The sequence below is a fragment of the Gossypium arboreum genome, chromosome 3 (genome assembly GCF_025698485.1).
Source record: "Gossypium arboreum isolate Shixiya-1 chromosome 3, ASM2569848v2, whole genome shotgun sequence".
Lineage (NCBI taxonomy): Eukaryota > Viridiplantae > Streptophyta > Magnoliopsida > Malvales > Malvaceae > Gossypium > Gossypium arboreum.
The window spans coordinates 47,483,848-47,505,892 of NC_069072.1; the positions used below are offsets into that span (position 1 = coordinate 47,483,848).

At 37.2% G+C, this 22,045-nt stretch overlaps 1 non-coding gene across 1 annotated transcript; it reads left to right on the forward strand.

Moving 5' to 3' along the window:
* The first annotated feature begins 1,309 nt into the window (after nt 1-1,309).
* On the forward strand, nt 1,310-1,416 carry LOC128291106 (small nucleolar RNA R71). The gene has a single exon (XR_008280882.1). It is a non-coding gene; the product is annotated as a small nucleolar RNA R71 (small nucleolar RNA).
* Nucleotides 1,417-22,045: the final 20,629 nt, after the last annotated feature.

Here is a 22,045-nt window from a genome sequence, read left to right on the forward strand (position 1 = left end):
ACATATTTTTTTTAATTTTACTTAAATTAATTATAATTTTAAACTAAAATGCAATTAAAAGGATAAAACAAAACTTAAACACTCGGGTTGCCTCCCGAAAAGTGCTTATTCATGGTCTAAGCTCGACTTGCCTTGTATGCGTATAGTTAGGGTGGTTCTCGGAGCTAAAACTCCACTTTTTCATTATTGATTTTTATATCAAGATAAGGTTTGGGTCGAGTGTTGTTTACCTTAAATGTGTCGAATTCAGAATGAGTTACCTCGAGTGTACCGTATGGGAAGATGTTTAGTACCGTAAATGGGTTTGATTCGTTTGACTCAAGCTCCAAAAAGAAAAGTCCTAGATCCAATTTGTTTCATCACATGCTCATTATGGCATCGTTTTGTTTCTCCATCGTGTTTTTTCGATTTCTTCTTAGCATTCACTTGCCGTTCATCTAGTTCTCGAGGTTTGTATTCTTTGACAACCGGCTTTTTCTCTTTTTGAATTTCCTTGACCTCATCATTGTTTGCTACATCTTTTTGCCTTGGTTTCTATTTAGGTTCAACTAAACCTTCCACGTATTGAGCAATAATTGCGTGAAGCTGCTCCCTTGGGTTAGTTTCAGTTTTGCTAGGGAGGCTACCTTGTAGTATTTTCGAGATTAACTTAGCAAGCTATCTAATTTCATTCTCAAGCCCTTGAATCGATGCTTGCTAATTTTTTAGTGCTGCTTCGGTGTTTTGAAGACAAGTTTCTAACACCAAGATAAATTTTGTCAAGATTACCTCAAGGTTTGATTTCTTCTCTTACTGATAAGGTTGTTCAAAACCCGAAGGGGGTTGCGTTCTTTGATTTCCTTGACCACTCTAAGAAAATTTGGGATGGTTCCTCCAACTTGCATTATAGATATTACTATAAGAGTTATTTTGAGGTCTAGAATTATTACCCATATAATTAAATTGCTCATTCTCTATGCTAGGATTGAATGGTAAACATTATGGATTACTCATTCCACCTCCATTTGTATCGTATTGCATCACTAGATTTACCTACGTAGAAAAATATAAACTGTCAATTTTCTTATTCAGTGCTTCTACTTTGCTTGCCAACATAGTAACAACCACTAGATTAAAAACACCGATTGCTTTCATTGATTTCGTCCTCAAGACTTGCCACTGATAATTATTCAATGTCATCTCCTCTATAATCCCATAGGCTGCCTCGGGTGTTTTATTTTCAGTGTTCCACCAGCTGCTGCATCAATTAAACTGCCTAGTCGATGGATTCAAACCATTGTAGAATCTTTGAACTTCCAACCATAAAGGTAACCCATCATGAGGGCACCTTCTCAATAAATCTTTGTATCTCTCTCATGCATCATATAAAGTCTCTAAATCAATCTAAACAAAGGAAGAAATATCGTTTCTCAACTTGGTTTTTTTAGTCAATGGGAAGTACTTTAATAGAAATTTATTGTTTATTTGAGCCCATGTAGTGATGGAACCTCGTGGTAAAGAGTTTAACCACTGTTTTGCCTTGTTTTTCAATAAGAAAAGGAACAACTATAAGCAAATGGCATCATTACTGGCGTCATTAATCTTGAAAGTTTCACAAATCTCTAAGATATTAGCCAAATGAGTATTTGGCTCTTCATCTTGTAAACCATTGAACTAAAAATATTGTTGTACCATCTCAATTGCATTCGGCTTCAGTTCAAAATTATTCACAGCAATTGTAGGTCTCACAATACTCGATTCAGCCCCAATAAGAGTAGGATTGGCATAATAGTAAATAGTACGAGGGGCATGATGCTTAATTACTTGTTGAATATTTTGATTATCACCCATTTTCACAATAATATTATTTTTCTCTTGTTCGTCTACTATATTTTGTTGACTTTGCCTTGCTTCTCTAACCTCTCTACGATTTCTGCGAGAACTACTTTCAATTTCACTGTAAAAAAGAAATGGTCCTAACAGCTTTCTTCTAGTCATAAACTAAAAGAACCTGATAGAAGCAAACAAGACAAATTAAAATGTAAAAATTAAATGAAAACAAGAATAATAAAAATAAAATAAAAATGGCTAAATTAATACAAACGAAGTGTTCCTAATATTTTAGTCCCCGACAACGACGCCAAAAACTTGATGTGTGTTTTTTGAAGCTAACTAAAATACGACAAAAGTAAGTGCACCTGTCGATAAATAGTATAGCTACAATGAGTAAAGATATCGTATCCACGAGGACTAAAAGTATTAGTAATTACCGTTTTCTTATTATTTAGCCGACAAATTGGAATGATTTTTTTAAACTAAAATTTACTAAATTAATCTAATTAACGAACTCAACAACTAATGAATCAGGAAAATAATCAAATAATAACCAATGAGAGAAACAATATCCAAGAAAGAATCCACCTAGACTTCATATGTTATTATGAATCTAATTTAAACAATTTATTCACTTGGTATCTTGATCCATGAAAATCCCTAAACTAGACTTCATTTATTATTATGAATCTGATTTAAACAATTTATTCACTTGGTATCTTAATCTATGAAAATCCCTAAGTTATGCTAATATCTCTTTCGAGAGTAAAAGCATTTAGGTTGATTAATTGAAATTTCTTTCCAATTAAAACCTCTATTGTCGCATTAACACAATATATGGATTCCCCTATTAGGTTTGAATCTAATCCCGTAGATTTATGTCGTCTTATTTCTAGGATTGCATATAGCTCCACTCTATTACACTAGATCTACTTTTAAACAGGGACTTTTCCTCCTCTGATTTAAGCAGATTAAGATATGTTACTTTTATCACTTATCACTTATCATTCAAAAATGTATTAAGAACATGATTAAAATATGTTACTTTTATCACTTATCATGACTTCAATAATAACCTAAGGGTTCATTAGTAATTACTAGGGAGTTGGTAGTAAGGTAGCTGGTACTGCGAACCTTCACTTTGATGAAGGTATTCTAAACTTAGGTTTGTTTTAGAAATTTATAGAGGAGTTCAAGAAAGAAGATGAAAAGGTGTTTCAGAAATATCACTGCTATCCTTATATACTTAAGCAATAGAGACAAGAATTGGTGGAAAATCAGATAATTCCACTAACATTCTTGATTCTCGTGATAAAGTGTCATTAACAAGTTTAAAGTCTTATCATCTACAGTAGTCTAGTTCAATTCTAACTAAATCTCAACTTGACTAACCAAATCATCATACACCGTCAAACCTTAGAGCTCGCAAAAACTATAAGTTTGCCAAATGGAGAATTACACAGAATTTTATGCTTAGTCAGAACAATTACTTTAATTACACAAATATATCCTTAATTTACCATCTATTTTTCAAACAATAATTGAATATTGAGACTCCATTAGGTGGGTTGTTACATCTTAAGTGTAACAGCCCGATTTCGACCCTATTCAGAATGGTGGTTTTGTGACCAGGAATCCGAGTTAGAAAATATTTTAAAATTATTTTCTGTGTTTATTATGTGTGAATTTATATGTGTGAAATTTTCGTGATTTAATTTTGTTGTTTGAGTGTCCGATTAAATAAAAGGGCTTAATTGTGTATAATGAAAATTTGATGGCTAACTGTAAAAGGGCCGAAATGAATGTGTCTTTATAAGTTAAGGTATTTAAAATGAAATTAGACCATTAATATATGGAGTGGACGGTTGTAACCTTATGTTATAATGGTTTCATATTTTATAATAAATGTTAAATATGTAAATTAAATAATATGTTAATATATGTTATAATATAACATAATTAAAAGCCAATATTCATACTTTCTCTTATGACTAATAATAAAAAGAAATAAAAGAATAAAAGCTTAGGGTATTCGGCCTTGTCCAAGCTTAATCAAGGTATGTAACTAGCTCGATTTTTGATAATTTTTACGTTTTTGAGATCGTTGCAGTGTAATGTACAAAGCCCATGCTTGATTTTTGATTTTGATGAATCTTTTGAGTTATGCCATTGATGAATATTTGAGCTTTGTGATGATAGTTGATGAAATATGAAACATATGTTTTAGAGTAATATGTTTTGTATAGGAATTTTTGATGATTTTGAGTAATTAGGACTAAATTGAAAATACAGTAAATTGAGGGACTAAAATGTGAGATAAATGAAATGTATGGACTTGTATGAACACATGGAACATTCAGCCAAAGCATGGTATGTGCAAATTTTGCATGTTTTGTGTTTTATACAATCTGGACTAAATTGTAAAAAGTGTAAATGTCAGGGCTAAAATGGTAATTTGTCCATTAATGTGTTTTTGGACTAAGATGATTGAAAATATGTTTGAATGAGTTTAATTTAAGTATGTTTAGATCAAGAACCAAAGAAATCAGATTTGGATCAGGGGAAAACTAAAGTTGTCAATTAGTCGTCCTGTTCCGATTTTAATTGTCTTAGGTAACTCTATAAGCAAATAGATATTGTTAATGTTAAATAAATATGAATTTTATATGTTGAAATGAACTATGTGGAAACATATATGTGTTAGCTGAATGTAAATAAGCTTGGGAGCTATGTTTACGAATTCGTTTTGACTGAGTTACGACGTCTGAAAGCCCCGTACGAACCTTAGAAATAGCTAGGATACATATGTCATGACATAGGATTTTTGATATGTTTTTTCGTGTAAGACCACGTCTAGGACGTTGGCATCGATATATATGGTTACGTGTAAGACCATGTCTGGGATATCGGCATCGTATTGGCATCGTATTTGATTCGTGTAAGACCCTGTCTGGGACAGTGGCATCGATATGACTTAGCATGTAGGACCACGTCTGGGACATTGGCATTGTACGATATATGTGATTATCTGAGTATCCTATTCAATTTCGAATGGTTCAACGGGCAATGATAAGTTGTGATCGAAGGTGTTAAATGAGCTAAAACGATCAGGCAGGAGTTATTTGGTTACCTATTTAAAAATAAGGTAAGTTGACCATTAGATATGTGATGCAAATTATATAAGTTACTAATGTGAACATATATGCATTTGTGAGGTATATTCGGCCATATGCTATGTATATGCATGTAATGTTATATTTGATTTATGAGTATATGTATATGTGTGTAAATGTACCGGTTATAATGATATCTTGCCTTTGAAATTGAAAGATACTTTGTTATATATATATATATATATATGTACATTCAATCATGAATAAGTTTATATGTGAAAGTATATGATATACATGAAATCATAAGTTTGAGATTTAATGTGATTATGATAGTATAGTTTGGTTTGGTTTAAATGAGTTGATTATGCTATTGAGTTGTTTGTTTGCTTATGACTTACTAAGCTGTGATAGCTTACTGTGTGTGTGCATGTTTGCCTCTTTTTATAGATTTTGGAGATTAGTTACGAGCTTAAGGATTGTCAGCAAAGTCCATCACACTATCGACTGTTGTTTTGGTACATTATAAGTTTAAACATGATACTATGGCATGTATAAGCTAGGTTATGACTTGGTTATGTTTGAAGTATGTATATATTAAGCCATGCGAAAATGGCTAATATGTTATGTGAGTAAATGAAATTTTAGTTAAGTTATATGAGTTATATGCTTTGGAAATGGTTGATGATTTTGGATGTCTATGTGGTTGATTCAGCTATGGTTTATGCATAGATAAAAGTATATGTGAATTTGGTTGTTATTTTTGATTAAGGTGTTATTATGTGAATTGGCATTAAATGGTATTTGGTTATGTTCGAACATGGTAAGTGTTTATTTTGATATGTTTATTATATGGTATGTAAATTTTGTGTTTTGGATATATATATATACAAATATTTGGTTAATGACTTATTGCTGAGAAGTATAATTTGTAATATGAATTGGTTTGGAAATTGTTTATAATGTATCTGTGTATTCAGTTATGTAATGAAGTAGGTATGGACAATATTTGTATGTCTTTGTTCATTGGTGGTAAATATGATTTTAGGTGTAATGAAAAGCTTGAGAAACAACCATGTTTGGATTCAGCAAATAGGTGAATTAACTTTCGGTGGATGTTAAATATTTGAGGTGTCATGTATTTGTTGTTAAAGTTGGATTGTTTTGGCTATATAGATTTATATATATATTTAGCCAAATATGTGGCTATTAAATTAGTTTTGAATATAATTTTGTTAATTTGTTTGATATGTGATAAGAGTATGTTAAAATTTTAGTTAGTATCCTAAAATGTTGGAAGAATAGTTAATATGTATTGAATCACTATATATATAAATATAATTGATACGTAGGTGTGAAGCTTAAAATAATATGTTTGATATTCGATTTAGTTATTGGAAATGTTTCATATGTGTAAAGTGATTGAGTATAATAGAAGTTGACATCAAATAAGGCATATGTGTTTTGCATGTTATATATATATATGTATTCGGCTAAAGATTTAGCAAATGACTATATGAATCGTAAATTTGGTTTTTAATAAGTAAGTTGGTTTAGATAGAATTATAATAAGGATTGCATGTATATTTGGTTTTAAGAAATGAATAATGAGATGTTTAAATTCATATGCTTATATCCGGCCATTTGATAATGATTATGGTTGTATGTTATTTAATTTATGTGTAACTTGTAATTTTTGGTTTGATTTATTATATGTTAAGTTGTGATGTTTTAAGATGATTAATTTCTATATGTATCTATGATTATCCGTGTAACACCCCAAACCCGAGACCATCGCCGGTGTCGGACGCGAGGGGTTAACGAGCCAAGTCCTCTTAGAGCACCGACCCATTTGGCATTTCCAGACAGGCTGGAAAACTGCATCACTGTGGCCTTAAAAATCATATCTCGAGTTTCAAAACTTGGAAACTGATTCCGTAAATTTTCCCTGAATTTAAACTCATATATCCTTCCATGGATTTATTTCTAGAATTTTTGGTTGGGCCAATTGGTACAGTTTATTAGTTAAAGTCACCTATGTTATAGGGATCGACTGCTCTGACCTTCGCGCGTTACAACTTGAATATCTCTCTGTACAGGGCTTTAATACTGGTTCCGTTTGTTTCTAATGAAACTAGACTCAAAATGGAATCTGCACATATAAGGCATGACTCCTAATTCTTTCTGGATAGTTTATAGTAAATTTTTAAAGTCGCGACAGGGGACCCAGAAACCGTTCGGGCCCTGTCTCACAATAACTTTAATATCTCATAACAAGTAACTCCTATGACCGTTTCGTTACTTCCATATGAAAGTAGACTCATCAAGGTTCATTCAAATAACTTATTCACTATTTAATACCATTCCTACAATTTTTGGTGATTTTTCAAAACCACACCACTGCTGCTGCCAGCATCTGTTTTCAAGGTAACCTTTACCTATTTCATGATTTCCACGATTCAATTGCCCCTCTTTGCATACATAGCACAAAGTGTGATCATGATTAACCATTCCAATGGCTAATCTTCTCAAAACAATTCCATACCCCAAAATGATCAACATACAACGATTATAGTATCATACCAAAAACGTATATAAGCTATTTTCGCATGGCTATCCAAGTTTACACAAAACCGAAAGGTACATGACCTTCAACAATAGGGTAGTCCTATACATGCCATTTCGAGTTCAACCAAAATTATACCAAAATGGAGGCTTTGATAGTGTAGATGACTTCGACTTTAATGATCCCGAATCTGATCGCTAACGAGCAAAATCTATAAAACAGAGAGCCAAAGCAACGGAGTAAGCATTTTTATGCTTAGTAAGTCTCAAGCAATAAAATCAGCTTTAACTAAAGCATTACATTCACATAGCCAAATGAATCATTTCATTAATACACATTCACATAATCATACTTACTTCACACTTCATCATTATATACTTTCACAAGATAACAACCAATTCAATAGCTGAAAACTCGTTAGTCGATTGAACGAATGTTACTCAAACATATCGACTTTTCCAATGCACATATAAACATACCTTATCCTTTGGGCTTTTCGAGCGTACTAATTAAATTTATTACAGCAACCAACGCTCACCTCCAGCCCAAGCTTCTTCGGAATACAACTGAATATAACCACATGCACGAATGCCTTCGGGTCTTAGCCCGGATAGAACGACTTGCACAAATGCCTTCGGTATTAGCCCGGATTTAACAACTTGCACGAATGCCTTGGTCTTAGCCGGATGTAGTCACTAGCACAATTGCCTTGGGTCTTAACCGGATATAATTACTAGCACAAATGTCTTGGGACTTAGCCGGATATCATTCAATTGCTCATGCACACACATACATCAATAATCATTACACATCCATGTTTCATTTTCGTTACTAAGGCTCAAACACAAACATATCACTAGCATAATCGCCTTCGGGACTTAGCCCGGGTATCATTCAAATACTCATACACACATAAATCAATAATCATTACACATCCATATTTCATTTCACATAATTCGAGTAGGGTCATTTCTTGAGGACTTACCTCGGATGTTGTCGAACGGCTTCAACGGCTATTCGATCACTTTTTCCTTCCCTTTATCGGATTTAGCTCCCTTTTGCTCTTGAGCTTAACGAATACAAGTAGAAGTATTCAATATTTCTATCAATAATTTTTACTAGTAAATCACATTCAGCAAGCTTCACATTTAGCATCTCATATCATCTCACTTTATTATAATTTATCATTCAACCTTTGAACCAAAACGCCATTATATGGCCACATATACATACATCCATATATTTAAGCTCAAGAGTTTTAACATAACATCAAGTGCTCAAATTACTCATGTGGCCGATTACACATGGTCATAAATACACAAAATCAAAAATAATTTCAAGGTTTTTCACACTATACATGTACTAGGCCGAATGTACATGCAAATTTCACAACATTCTTCAACAAATTTCTTCTTTAAACAAACATATTTATCACTTTCTTCATAATCAAAATATCATGTGCAAACATATATACACATATAGGTGCATGGCCGAATCTCAAGGTGTTCATAACCCTCTAAAACACAAATTTTTACCAATCATGTAACAAGCGTAAATCATGCTCATGCATGCATCATGGCCGAATACATCACAATCATACCCCATTGAATTTTGGTCATGGTTAAACAAAGAACTCAATGTCTTACTCAAGATTGCTACAAAGAAATTTCAAGAGTAGTCAATCCATCATTGCATGCATCATTAGCAAGCTTCACATTTAGCATGCAATGGCTTTAACACAATATCAACCTTGGCCAAATACCATTCTTCATGGCATAGCAAGGATTTGAACCATGGCTAACATGCACATCAAGTTAGCAACCAAAACAAACATGAATCTCATGACACAACCTCATACATACCTTAATCTTGATGCAAGTTTAGCCAAATCTCCTTCTAGATCTCTTCTAAACAAAGAAAATGAAGCAAAAATCTCTTCTTCCTCTTGGGAATTTCGGCCAAAGGAAGGAGGGGAAAAGATGAACAATTTTTTTTTGTTTTTCTTTCTTAGTCTTTGCTCAAAGAAAGGATGAATGACAACTTTTTTTTTCTTTCTTTCTCTCTAGCTACGGCACCATGGGGGGGCATCCATGCTCATTTTTTTCTTTTTTTTTTTAATTCTTTCTACATAATGCACTAACTAAACATGTTGGAAACATGTCCCCTTGCCCATACTCTAGACATGGCCGGCCACTCATCCAAAATAAATGGAGTATTTGACATGCAACTCCATTTATTTTGCTTCATTCCTTTATTAACCTCTTAAAATAGCTACATATTTTTAAATCCTTTCACATGAGTCCTTTTTCTTTAAATTCACAATCAAATTAACTAAATCAAAGAATTCAAAATTCACACATGCATTTTCCCATATTCTAGACAATAAATATTACGTTCGAGCATGTCGGTGACTCGGTTTAGCGGTCCCGAAACCACTTCCCGGCTAGGGTCAATTTTGGGCTGTCACAACTCTCCCCCACTAAAAAAAATTTTCGTCCCCAAAATCTTACCGGTAAATAGGGTTGGGTATCGCTCTTTCATAGAGTTCTCGGTTTCCCAAGTAGCTTCTTCCATCCCGTGTTTGAGCCATAACACTTTCACTAGCGGAACCCGCTTGTTTCGCAACTCTTTCACTTCACGTGCCAGGATACGAATCGGTTCTTCCTCATAACTCATATTGGCTTGAATTTCAACCTCTGATGGACTAATCACGTGCGATGGATCAGATCTATAGCGTCAAGCATCGAAACATGAAAGACATCGTGAATCTTTTCGAGTTCGGGGCAAAATCGGGCGATATGCCACCGGACCGACTCGCTCGGATATCTCATATGGCCCGATGAACCTCGGCTCAACTTGCCCTTACGGCCGAATCGAGTATCTTTTCCAAGGTGAAACCTTGAGAAACACTTTATCTCCCACGATGCTCGATGTCTTTACGCTTGATCCGCGTCGACTTCGACGATCGGAGGCTATTTTCGGACTTTCACGGATTACTTTCACTTTCATTCAGCATCTCTAATCAAATCCACCCGAAAATTTTGCTTTCACCGAGCTCGGTCCAAAACAATGGTGTACGACATTTACGACCGTACAAAGCCTCGTAGGGTGCCATCTTAATACTTGATTGAAAGTTTGTTGTTGTGCGAATTCAATCAACAAGAAATACCGTTCCCATGAACCATCGAACTCGAGGATGCAACATCTCAACATATCCTCAAGTATCTGAATTATCCGCTTGGATTGACCATCGGTTTGAGGGTGAAAGGCGGTGCTGAAATGCAACTTGGTACCCAAAGCTTCTTGCAACTTTTTCCAAAATGGCGAGGTAAATCTCGGATCTCTATCCGACACAATGGAAATAGGCACCCCGTGCAATCTCACAATCTGAGAAACGTACAATTCGGCTAGTTTGTCCATTGAAAAATCCGTGCGTCACGGGACAAAGTGAGCCGACTTAGTCAATCTATCTACCACGACCCAAACCGCATCCTTCTTACTCGCTGACAATGGCAGTCCGGATACAAAGTCCATGGTGACTCGATCCCATTTCCACTCGGGTATCGTGATCGGCTGAAGTAATCCTGAAGGCACTTGATGTTCCGCTTTCACTTGTTGACATGTTAAACATCTCGAAACAAAGTCGGAGATGTCTCGTTTCATACCATGCCACCAAAACTGACGTTTCAAATCGTTGTACATCTTCGTACTCCCCAGGTGGACTGCCATTCGGATACAATGGGCTTCGTTCAGAATTATCGAAATAAGTTCCAAATTCTTTGGAACACACAGACGACTTCTGAACCTCAAACAATCATCATCGTCAATTTGAAACTCCGATTCCTTATTCAGAACACACTCAGCTCGTTTTGCAAGCAACTCCTCATCAACTTTCTGAGCTTCCCGAATTTGATGAGCCAACAATGGTTTGGCCTTTAATTCGGCTGCTAACACATTGTCGGGTAAGATAGACAAGTGTACATTCATCGTCAGAAGCAAAGCAAGCGGTGATTTCGGCTTAAGGCATCCGCAACCACATTAGCCTTTCCCGGGTGATAATCAATGACGAGCTCATAATCTTTTAACAACTCGAGCCAACGTCTTTGTCGCAGATTTAAGTCTCTTTGGGTCATCAAATATTTGAGACTTTTGTGATCCGAATACACATGGCACTTCTCACCAAATAAGTAATGTCGCCATATCTTTAAGGCGAATACGATGGCAGCCAATTCGAGATCATGGGTCGGATAATTTTTCTCATGTGGCTTTAATTGTCTCGACGCATAGGCCACAACTCGCCCTTCTTGCATCAATACGCAACCCAACCCAAGTAGGGATGCGTCACTATAAATGACAAACTCTTTGCCCGATTCGGGTTGCACTAGAATTGGGGCTTCACAAATAAGTTTTCAGTTGATCGAAACTTTTCGACATTTCTCCGTCCATTCGAACTTAACATCCTTTTGGAGTAAGCCGTCATTGGCGTGGCTATCGTTGAGAAACCTTTTACAAATCGTCGGTAATAACCTAAGAAGCCCCAAAAGCCCCCAACCTCGGAATATTTCTGAGGCTTCCAATTAAGTATGGCTGAAATTTTATTCGGTCGACTCGAATACCCGATCTGAGATACCACATGACCCAAGAAGCTAACCTCTCTTAACCGAACTCACACTTGTTGAACTTAGCATATAATTGCTTATTCCGTAAAATTTGCAAAGCACTAACCTCGGTGTTCAGCATGTTCATCTCATTTCTTGAATAGACCAAGATGTCATCAATGAACACGACTACGAACCGATCCAAATATGGTCTGAAGATCCGATTCATTAAATCTATAAATACCGCAGGGGCATTGGTAAGCCCAAACGGCATCACTAGGAACTCGTAGTGACCATATTTCGTTCTGAAGGCAGTCTTGGGTACGTCCGAATCTCGAATTCGTAATTAATAATAGCCCGATCTCAAATCTATTTTCGAGAACACTGAAGCTCCTTCGATTGATTGAACAAATCGTCGATCTGTGATACGGATATTTGTTCTTTATCGTCACTTTATTAAGTCGACGATAGTCGATGCACGACCTCATGGTTCCATCCTTCTTTTCACAAACAACACCGGCGCACCCAAGGCGAGAAACTCGGCGAGCAAAACCTCTATCCACCAATTCTTGCAACCGAGCTTTCAACTCCTTTAATTCCGTTGGTGCCATACGATACGGAGCTATCGAAATTGGAGTGGTACCGGTACCAATTCGATGCCAAATTCTATTTCCCGAACAGTGGTAAACCGGGCAATTCTTGAGGAAAACATCCGGGTATTCACAAACCAGCGCACGATTCGGGTTTCTTTTCGACTCCTTGTCATCGAGCACATATGCAAGGTACGCCGCACCCTTTTCTTACATATTTACGGGCCAACATTGCGATATTACGGTGGCAACCCCTTTAAGTCCGTAGACTCAACCCGAATTATCTCGTTATTCGCGCACCTCGGATCGATAGTCTTGCTTTTGCAATTTACAACCGCATCGTGCATGGTCAACCAATCCAAACCAAGAATAACGTCGAATTCATCGAACGGCAAAAGCATCAAGTCCGCCGGAAAACAAGAACCTCGGAACACTAGGGGACTTTTCTTACACACTTTGTTGACAAGCACGTAATGACCCAAGGGGTTTGACACCCGAATTACAAACTCAGTAGACTCAATAGGCAAAGTCTTACTGGATGCTAAGGTTTCGCATATATAAGAATGAGTAGAACCAGGGTCAATCAAAGCAATCACATTTGTATCGAAAAGAGTGAATGTACCGGTAATGACATCTGGTGAGGCAGCATCCTCGCGTGCGCGTATGGCATAAGTCCTAGCAGGAGCACGAGCCTCGGGTCTTGTTGTAGCATCTCTCGGCCCTCTCTGACCGCCACTAGCATTGCCCGTATTTCTGGATGGCCTACCTCGAGCAGTGGTAGCACTCGGGTTTCCACTTTGACTTACATTTTATTCAAGCAACCTCGGGCAGGCCTTGATAAAGTGGTTAGCCGATCCACACTTATAACAGGAGTGATCACGGAACCTACAGCTCCCCGAATGCCATTTTCCACAATGCAGACACTCCGCTCTCTCTCGCGATCATTTCCACCATGGCGATCAAGTGACTCGTGTGGTCATAGGGGTCGACCGCGATCTCGTCTAGAAAAGCCCAAGCACCTCTAGACCAGCTCACATCATCTCGAAATCTCTTGATGCTGTTGAAGAGACTTTCCGAGGACCTTTTCGAATTCTCCGGTTCCTACATCAACTTTTGTTTCTCCTTTCTAAGCTCTTCGACTTTACAAGCTCGCTCAACAAGTACTACGAACTCTCGTATTTCGAGAATGCCAACGAACATCCTTATATCATCATTCAGCCCATCCTCGAAGCGTTTACACATAATAGCTTCGGACGAAATGCATTCTCGCAGCGTCTGCTAAGCCTCACAAATTTTCGTTCGTAGTCGATGGCGACATAGAGCCTTGCTTAAGATCAAGAAATTCCCTTCGCTTTTGGTCGATGAATCTCTGACTGATATACTTTTTTCGGAACTCAGTTTTAAAGAACTCCCAAGTTACTTGCTCTCTAGGCACCACAGAAGTCAGAGTACTCCACCAATAGTAGGCGGAATCGTGTAGCAAGGAGATGGTACACTTTAAGCACTCATCAGGTGTACAAGATAGCTCATCGAGCACCCGGATAGTGTTGTCCAACCAAAATTCAGCTTGCTCGGCATCGTCATCATCCGTAGCTTTAAATTCAGTGGCCCCATGTTTTCGAATCCTGTCGACTGGGGGCTTACTTGACCTTATTTGGTCAGTTACCGGAGGTATTGTAGGTGCGGGGGTTGCATTAGTCGGGAATGGAGGTTGTGGAACAGCCGTGTTAGTTCGAATGTATTGGTTGAACCAATCATTCATCACACTATAAAAGGCTTGCCTAGCCTCATCATTCGGATTGCTGGCCATAGGTTGAGAGTCCGCCGACGCTGTCCCTTGCGCGGGAGCAGGCGCCACACTCTCCACATCATCAGCTATTGCTCGGTTGGGATCGGGATCCATTCCTATAAACAAACACAAATTCAGAATGTCAGAAATCACCACACTATCAATTATCACTTAATGGCATGTATAGCTAGACCCCAAACATATCACGGTAGTCCTAGAATCAACTAAACCATAGCTCTGATACCAATAAAATTGTTACACCCCAAACCCGAGACCATCGCCGGTGTTGGACGCGAGGGGTTAACGAGCCAAGTCCTCTTAGAGCACCGACCCATTTGGCATTTCTAGACAGGCTGGAAAACTGCGTCACTGTCTTCTTAAAAATCATATCTCGAGTTTCAAAACTCAGAAACTGATTTCGTAAATTTTCCCTGAATTTAGACTCATATATCCTTCCATGGATTTATTTCTAGAATTTTTGGTAGGCCCAATTGGTACAGTTTATTAGTTAAAGTCACCCATGTTACAGGGATCGACTGCTCTGATGTTCGCACGTTACAACTAGAATATCTCTCTGTACAGGGCTTTAATATTGGTGCCGTTTGTTTCTAATGAAACTAGACTCAAAATGGAATCTGCAAATATAAGGCATGACTCCTAATTCTTTCTGGATAGTTTATAGTAAATTTTTAAAGTCGCGACAGGGGACCCAGAAACCGTTCGGGCCCTGCCTCACAATAACTTTAATATCTCATAACAAGTAACTCCTATGACCGTTTCGTTACTTCCATATGAAAGTAGACTCATCAAGGTTCATTCACATAACTTATTCACTATTTAATACCATTCCTACAATTTTTAGTGATTTTTAAAAACCACACCACTGCTGCTGCCAGCATCTGTTTTCAAGGTAACCTTTACCTATTTCATGATTTCCACGATTCAATTGCCCCTCTTTGCATACATAGCACAAGGTGTGATCATGATTAACGATTCCAATGGCTAATCTTGTCAAAACAATTCCATACCCCAAAATGATCAACATACAACGATTATAGTATCATACCAAAAACGTATATAAGCCATTTTCGCATGGCTATCCAAGTTTACACAAAACCGAAAGGTACATGACCTTCAACAATAGGGTAGTCCTATACATGCCATTTCGAGTTCAACCAAAATTATACCAAAATGGAGGCTTTGATAGTGTAGATGACTTCGACTTTAATGATCCCGAATCCGATCGCTAACGAGCAAAATCTATAAAACAGAGAGCCAAAGCAACGGAGTAAGCATTTTTATGCTTAGTAAGTCTCAAGCAATAAAATCAGCTTTAACTAAAGCATTACATTCACATAGCCAAATGAATCATTTCATTAATACACATTCACATAATCATACTTACTTCACACTTCATCATTATATACTTTCACAAGATAACAACCAATTCAATAGCTGAAAACTCGTTAGTCGATTGAACGAATGTTACTCAAACATATCGACTTTTCCAATGCACATATAAACATACCTTATCCTTTGGGCTTTTCGAGCGTACTAATTAAATTTATTACAGCAACCAACGCTCACCTCCAGCCCAAGCTTCTTCGGAATACAACCGGATATAACCACATGCACGAATGCCTTCGCGTCTTAGCCCGGATAGAACGACTTGCACAAATGCCTTCGGGTATTAGCCCGGATTTAACAACTTGCACGAATGCCTTCGGGTCTTAGCCCGGATGTAGTCACTAGCACAATTGCCTTTGGGTCTTAACCCGGATATAATTACTAGCACAAATGTCTTCGGGACTTAGCCCGGATATCATTCAATTGCTCATGCACACACATACATCAATAATCATTACACATCCATGTTTCATTTTCGTTACTAAGGCTCAAACACAAACATATCACTAGCATAATCGCCTTCGGGACTTAGCCTGGGTATCATTCAAATACTCATACACACATAAATCAATAATCATTACACATCCATATTTCATTTCACATAATTCGAGTAGGGTCAATTCTTGAGGACTTACCTCGGATGTTGTCGAACGGCTTCAACGGCTATTCGATCACTTTTTCCTTCCCTTTATCGGATTTAGCTCCCTTTTGCTCTTGAGCTTAACGAATACAAGTAGAAGTATTCAATATTTTTATCAATAATGTTTACTAGTAAATCACATTCAGCAAGCTTCACATTTAGCATCTCATATCATCTCAGTTTATTATAATTTATCATTCAACCTTTGAACCAAAACGCCATTATATGGCCACATATACATACATCCATATATTTAAGCTCAAGAGTTTTAACATAACATCAAGTGCTCAAATTACTCATGTGGCCGATTACACATGGTCATAAATACACAAAATCAAAAATAATTTCAAGGTTTTTCACACTATACATGTACTAGGCCGAATGTACATGCAAATTTCTAACATTCTTCAACAAATTTCTTCTTTAAACAAACATATTTATCACTTTCTTCATAATCAAAATATCATGGGCAAACATATATACACATATAGGTGCATGGCGAATCTCAAGGTGTTCATAACCCTCTAAAACACAAATTTTACCAATCAAGTAACAAGCATAAATCATGCTCATGCATGCATCATGGCGAATACATCACAATCATACCCCATTGAATTTTGGTCATGGTTAAACAAAGAACTCAATGTCTTACTCAAGATTGCTACAAAGAAATTTCAAGAGTAGTCAATCCATCATTGCATGCATCATTAGCAAGCTTCACATTTAGCATGCAATGGCTTTAACACAATATCAACCTTGGCCAAATACCATTCTTCATGGCATAGCAAGGATTTGAACCATGGCTAACATGCACATCAAGTTAGCAACCAAAACAAACATGAATCTCATGACACAACCTCATACATACCTTAATCTTGATGCAAGTTTAGCCAAATCTCCTTCTAGATCTCTTCTAAACAAAGAAAATGAAGCAAAAATCTCTTCTTCCTCTTGGGAATTTCGGCCAAAGGAAGGAGGGGAAAAGATGAACAATTTTTTTTTGTTTTTCTTTCTTAGTCTTTGCTCAAAGAAAGGATGAATGACAACTTTTTTTTCTTTCTTTCTCTCTAGCTACGGCACCATGGGGGGGGCATCCATGCTCAATTTTTTTTTTTCTTTTTTTAATTCTTTCTACATAATGCACTAACTAAACATGTTGGAAACATGTCCCCTTGCCCATACTCTAGTCATGGTCAAGACTCATCCAAAATAAATGGAGTATTTGACATGCAACTCCATTTATTTTGCTTCATTCCTTTATTAACCTCTTAAAATAGCTACATATTTTTAAATCCTTTCACATGAGTCCTTTTTCTTTAAATTCACAATCAAATTAACTAAATCAAAGAATTCAAAATTCACACATGCATTTTCCCATATTCTAGACAATAAATATTACGTTCGAGCATGTCGGTGACTCGGTTTAGCGGTCCCGAAACCACTTCCCGGCTGTCACAATCCGAAAGATGTGTTTTGTTTGGAAATACCTCGTAACCCCTTGCCGGCGACGGATACGGGTTAGGAGTGTTACATTTGATTGGTATCAAAGCTACAGTTTAGTCGATTCTAGGACTAACATAGCATGTGTGAGTCTAGCTATACATGCCGTATTTCATACTGCGATTGTGTGATGACTTCTGACATTTGAAAATGTGTTTTCATATAGTAAATGGATCCTGACAGAGCCGTAGCTGATGATGTGAAAAGTATAGCACCTGCTTCCACGCAAGGGACAGCTCCGGTTGATTCTCCACTGACTTCGAGCAACCAAGAGAGTGAGGCTAAACAAGCTTTTTACCAAATGATGAACGACTGGTTTTCTTAGTATATCTGGGCTAATCCAGCTGCACAACAACCTCCACCCCCGATTAATCCTTCTCTGATACCTGCTATACCTCAAGTGAGTGATCCGTTGAGATTACATAAGCCTCCTATTGATAAAATTAGAAAATATGGGGTTGAAGAATTCAGAGCTACTGATGATGATGATGCTGAGCGAGCTGAATTCTGGCTTGATAATACTATTCGCCTGTTTGACGAGCTATCTTGTACTCCGAATGAATGTTTGAAATGTGCCATATCTTTGCTACGAGACACCGCATATCACTGGTGGAATACACTAGTATCGGTGGTTCTGAAAGAATGGGTGACGTGGGACTTCTTTCAAACTGAGTTCCGTAAGAAATATATCAGTCAAAGATTTATCAACCAGAAGTACAAAGAATTTCTAGAATTGAAACAGGGTCGCATGACTGTGACAGATTATGAACGAAAATTCGTGGGACTTAGTCGATATACCCGAAAGTGTGTTTCAACCGAAGCTATAATGTGTAAAAGATTTGAAGACAGGTTGAATGAAGACATCAAACTGCTAGTTGGCATACTTGAAATAAAAGAGTTCGTTGTACTGGTTGAGCGAGCATGAAAAATTGAAGAGCTCGAGAAAGAGAAAAGAACAGATGATTTTGAAGCTAAAGATTCACGTAAGAGATCATCGAGTAAGTCCTTTCAGTTGGCATGAAAGAAGTTTTGAGATGATTCTAGCTGTTCAAAGGCTACTACATGTTATACGAGACGTGATTGAGATAGACCACCGGTGAGCTCGAGAGCTATCTCGGTAGCTAGTGTTGGTAATGTTAGATTGAATCAACCTGAGTGCAAACATTGTGGTAAACGACATCCCAGCAGTTGTAGATTGCATGATTGGGCCTATTTTAAATGTGGATCGATGGATCATTTCATTCATGAATGCCTTGAGTTAGCTGAAAACACAGTACAGAATGCGAGACCAAGTAACATGACAGCTCAAGGTAGACCACCCAGAAATACGAGTAATGTAAGTAGCAGTCAGAGAGGAACTAAAGACACTACAGTTGATCTGAGGCTCACGTATCTGCCAGAGCTTATGCTATACGCACACGCGTGTAGGCTTCATCCCCAGATGTTATTACCTGTACATTCACTCTCTATGATACTAGTGTAATTGCATTGATTGATCTTGGTTCGACTCATTCTTATGTGTGTGAGACTTTAGTATTCAGTAATACTTTTCCTACTAAGTCTATTGAGTTTGTGATTAGAGTATCGAACCCCTTAGGGCGGTGTGTTATGGTTGATAAAGTGTGTAAGAATTGTCCTTTGATGATTAGAGATTTGTGTTTTCCTGCTGATTTGATGTTGTTGCCATTTGACGAGTTCGATATAATTCTCGGATGAATTGGTTGACTTTGCACGATGCTGTTGTAAATTACAAAAGAAAGACTATTGATTTAAGGTGCCAGAATGATGAGATTAGTCAGATTGAATCTAAGGATCTGAATGGTTTACCGGCAGTGATATCTTCGATGTTAGCTCAAAAGTATGTGAGAAAGGGTTGTGAAGCTTACTTTGCATATGTGCTTGATAGTAAAGTGGCCGAAAAAAAGATCAAATCAGCACCAATTGTGTGCGAGTATCCGGATGTGTTTCCTGAGGAATTGTTGAGTTTGCCACCTATCCGAGAGGTAGAGTTTGGTATTGAGTTAGTGTCAGGGACGAATCTGATATCGATAGCTCCGTACAGAATGACACCTACTGAATTAAAAGAATTGAAAGCTCAGTTGCAAGAGTTGACAGATAGGGGTTTTGTGCGACCGAGTTTTTCTCCCTGGGGTGCACCAGTTTAATTTGTGAAAAAGAAAGACGAAATTATGATAATGTGTATTGACTATAGACAGCTCAATAAGGTGACTATAAAGAATAAGTATCCGTTGCCACGGATTGACGATCTGTTCTATCAGTTAAAAGGGGCTACAGTGTTTTCAAAGATAGATTTGAGATCAGGCTACTATTAGTTACAAGTTAAAGACTCTGATGTGCCAAAGACTACTTTCTGAACAAGGTACGGACATTATGAGTTTTTGGTTATGCCTTTCGGACTCACTAATGCACCTGTTGTTTTCATGGATTTGATGAACCGGATCTTCAGATAGTATCTGGATCAATTTGTGGTTGTGTTCATAGATGACATTTTGATCTATTCCTGTGATGAAACTGTAACACCCCGTACCCGAGACCGTCGCCGGAGTCGGACACGAGGGGTTAACGGGCTTAATCCACTTACTTGCACAGTTCATTTTAAAAATTTCCAGACAGCCGGCTAACTGTGTCACTATCACCTTAAAAATCATATCTTGAGTTCCACAACACAAAAATCAGTTTCGTGATTTTTCCCTGAAACTAGACTCATATATGCATCTACAATTTTTTTTCTAGAATTTGTGGTCGGGCCAATTAGTACAGTTTATTAGTTAAAGTCTCCCCTGTTACAGGGTGCGACTACACTGACCTTCCTGTATTACGATTTGGATATCTCCCTGTACAGAGCTTCAATACTGATGCCGTTTGTTTCTTCGGAAACTAGACTGGAAAAGGAATCTGTAAATATATGGCATGACTTCTAATTATCTCTGGTCAATTTATAATGAATTTCCAAATTTGGAACAGGGACTCCAGAAACCGTTTTGGCCCTGTCTCACGAAAACTTAAATATCTCTTAACATACTGTTCATATGATCGTTTCGTTACTCTCCTATGAAAATAGACTCGTCAAGGTTCGTTTACATAATTTATTCACTATTTAATTCCATTCTTAATATTTTTAATGATTTTTCACATCCACATCACTGCAGCTGTCAGCATCTGTCTTTAAGGTAGGCTTTACCTATTTCATAGTTTCCATGATTCATCTAGCCCTTAAACATAAATAGCACAAAATATGATCATGATTAACCATCCCAATGGCTAATCATTTCCAAACATTTCCATACCTCTTAATGAACAAAGTATACTTAAGCCATTTTCGCATGGCTATCCAAATTTACACAAAACCGAAAGGTACATGACCTACAACAAAACGGTAGTCCTATACATGCCATTTCAAAGTTCAACCAAAATAGTATACCAAGAAGGAGCTTTGATAGTGTGGGCGACTTCGACTTCAAAATCCCGAGTCCGATAGCTAAAGAACTAAAATCTATAAAACAGAAAATCAAAGAAAACGGAGTAAGCATTTAATGCTTAGTAAGTTTGAGCCATGAATTTAAACACAACCAAAGTATAGCATTCATGTAGCTAAACAGATAATTTCATATGCACAAATTCTCAATATCATACTTACTTCACATTACCAACCCTTATATTCATACACAATGATCAACTTAGCCAAAGGCCGGTAGCTCATTTATCAACTGAGCGAATACTTATTTGTAAGGGCTCAACTAATTCAAAGCACATACGAAACATACCTCATTGTTGGGATTTCACAAGCGTATTAACTGAAATTTTTACAGCAAGTTCATTCATTCCCGAATCACGTACCTTCGAGTTTAACTGGATATAGCTACTCGTTCAAATGCCTTGGGACATAGCCGGTTATAGTAACTCGCACAGATGCCTTGGGACTTAACCCGTTTAGTAACTCGCACAAATGGCTTCGGATCTTAGTCCGGATTTAGTAACTCGCACGAATGCCTTCTGATCTTAGTCCGGATAT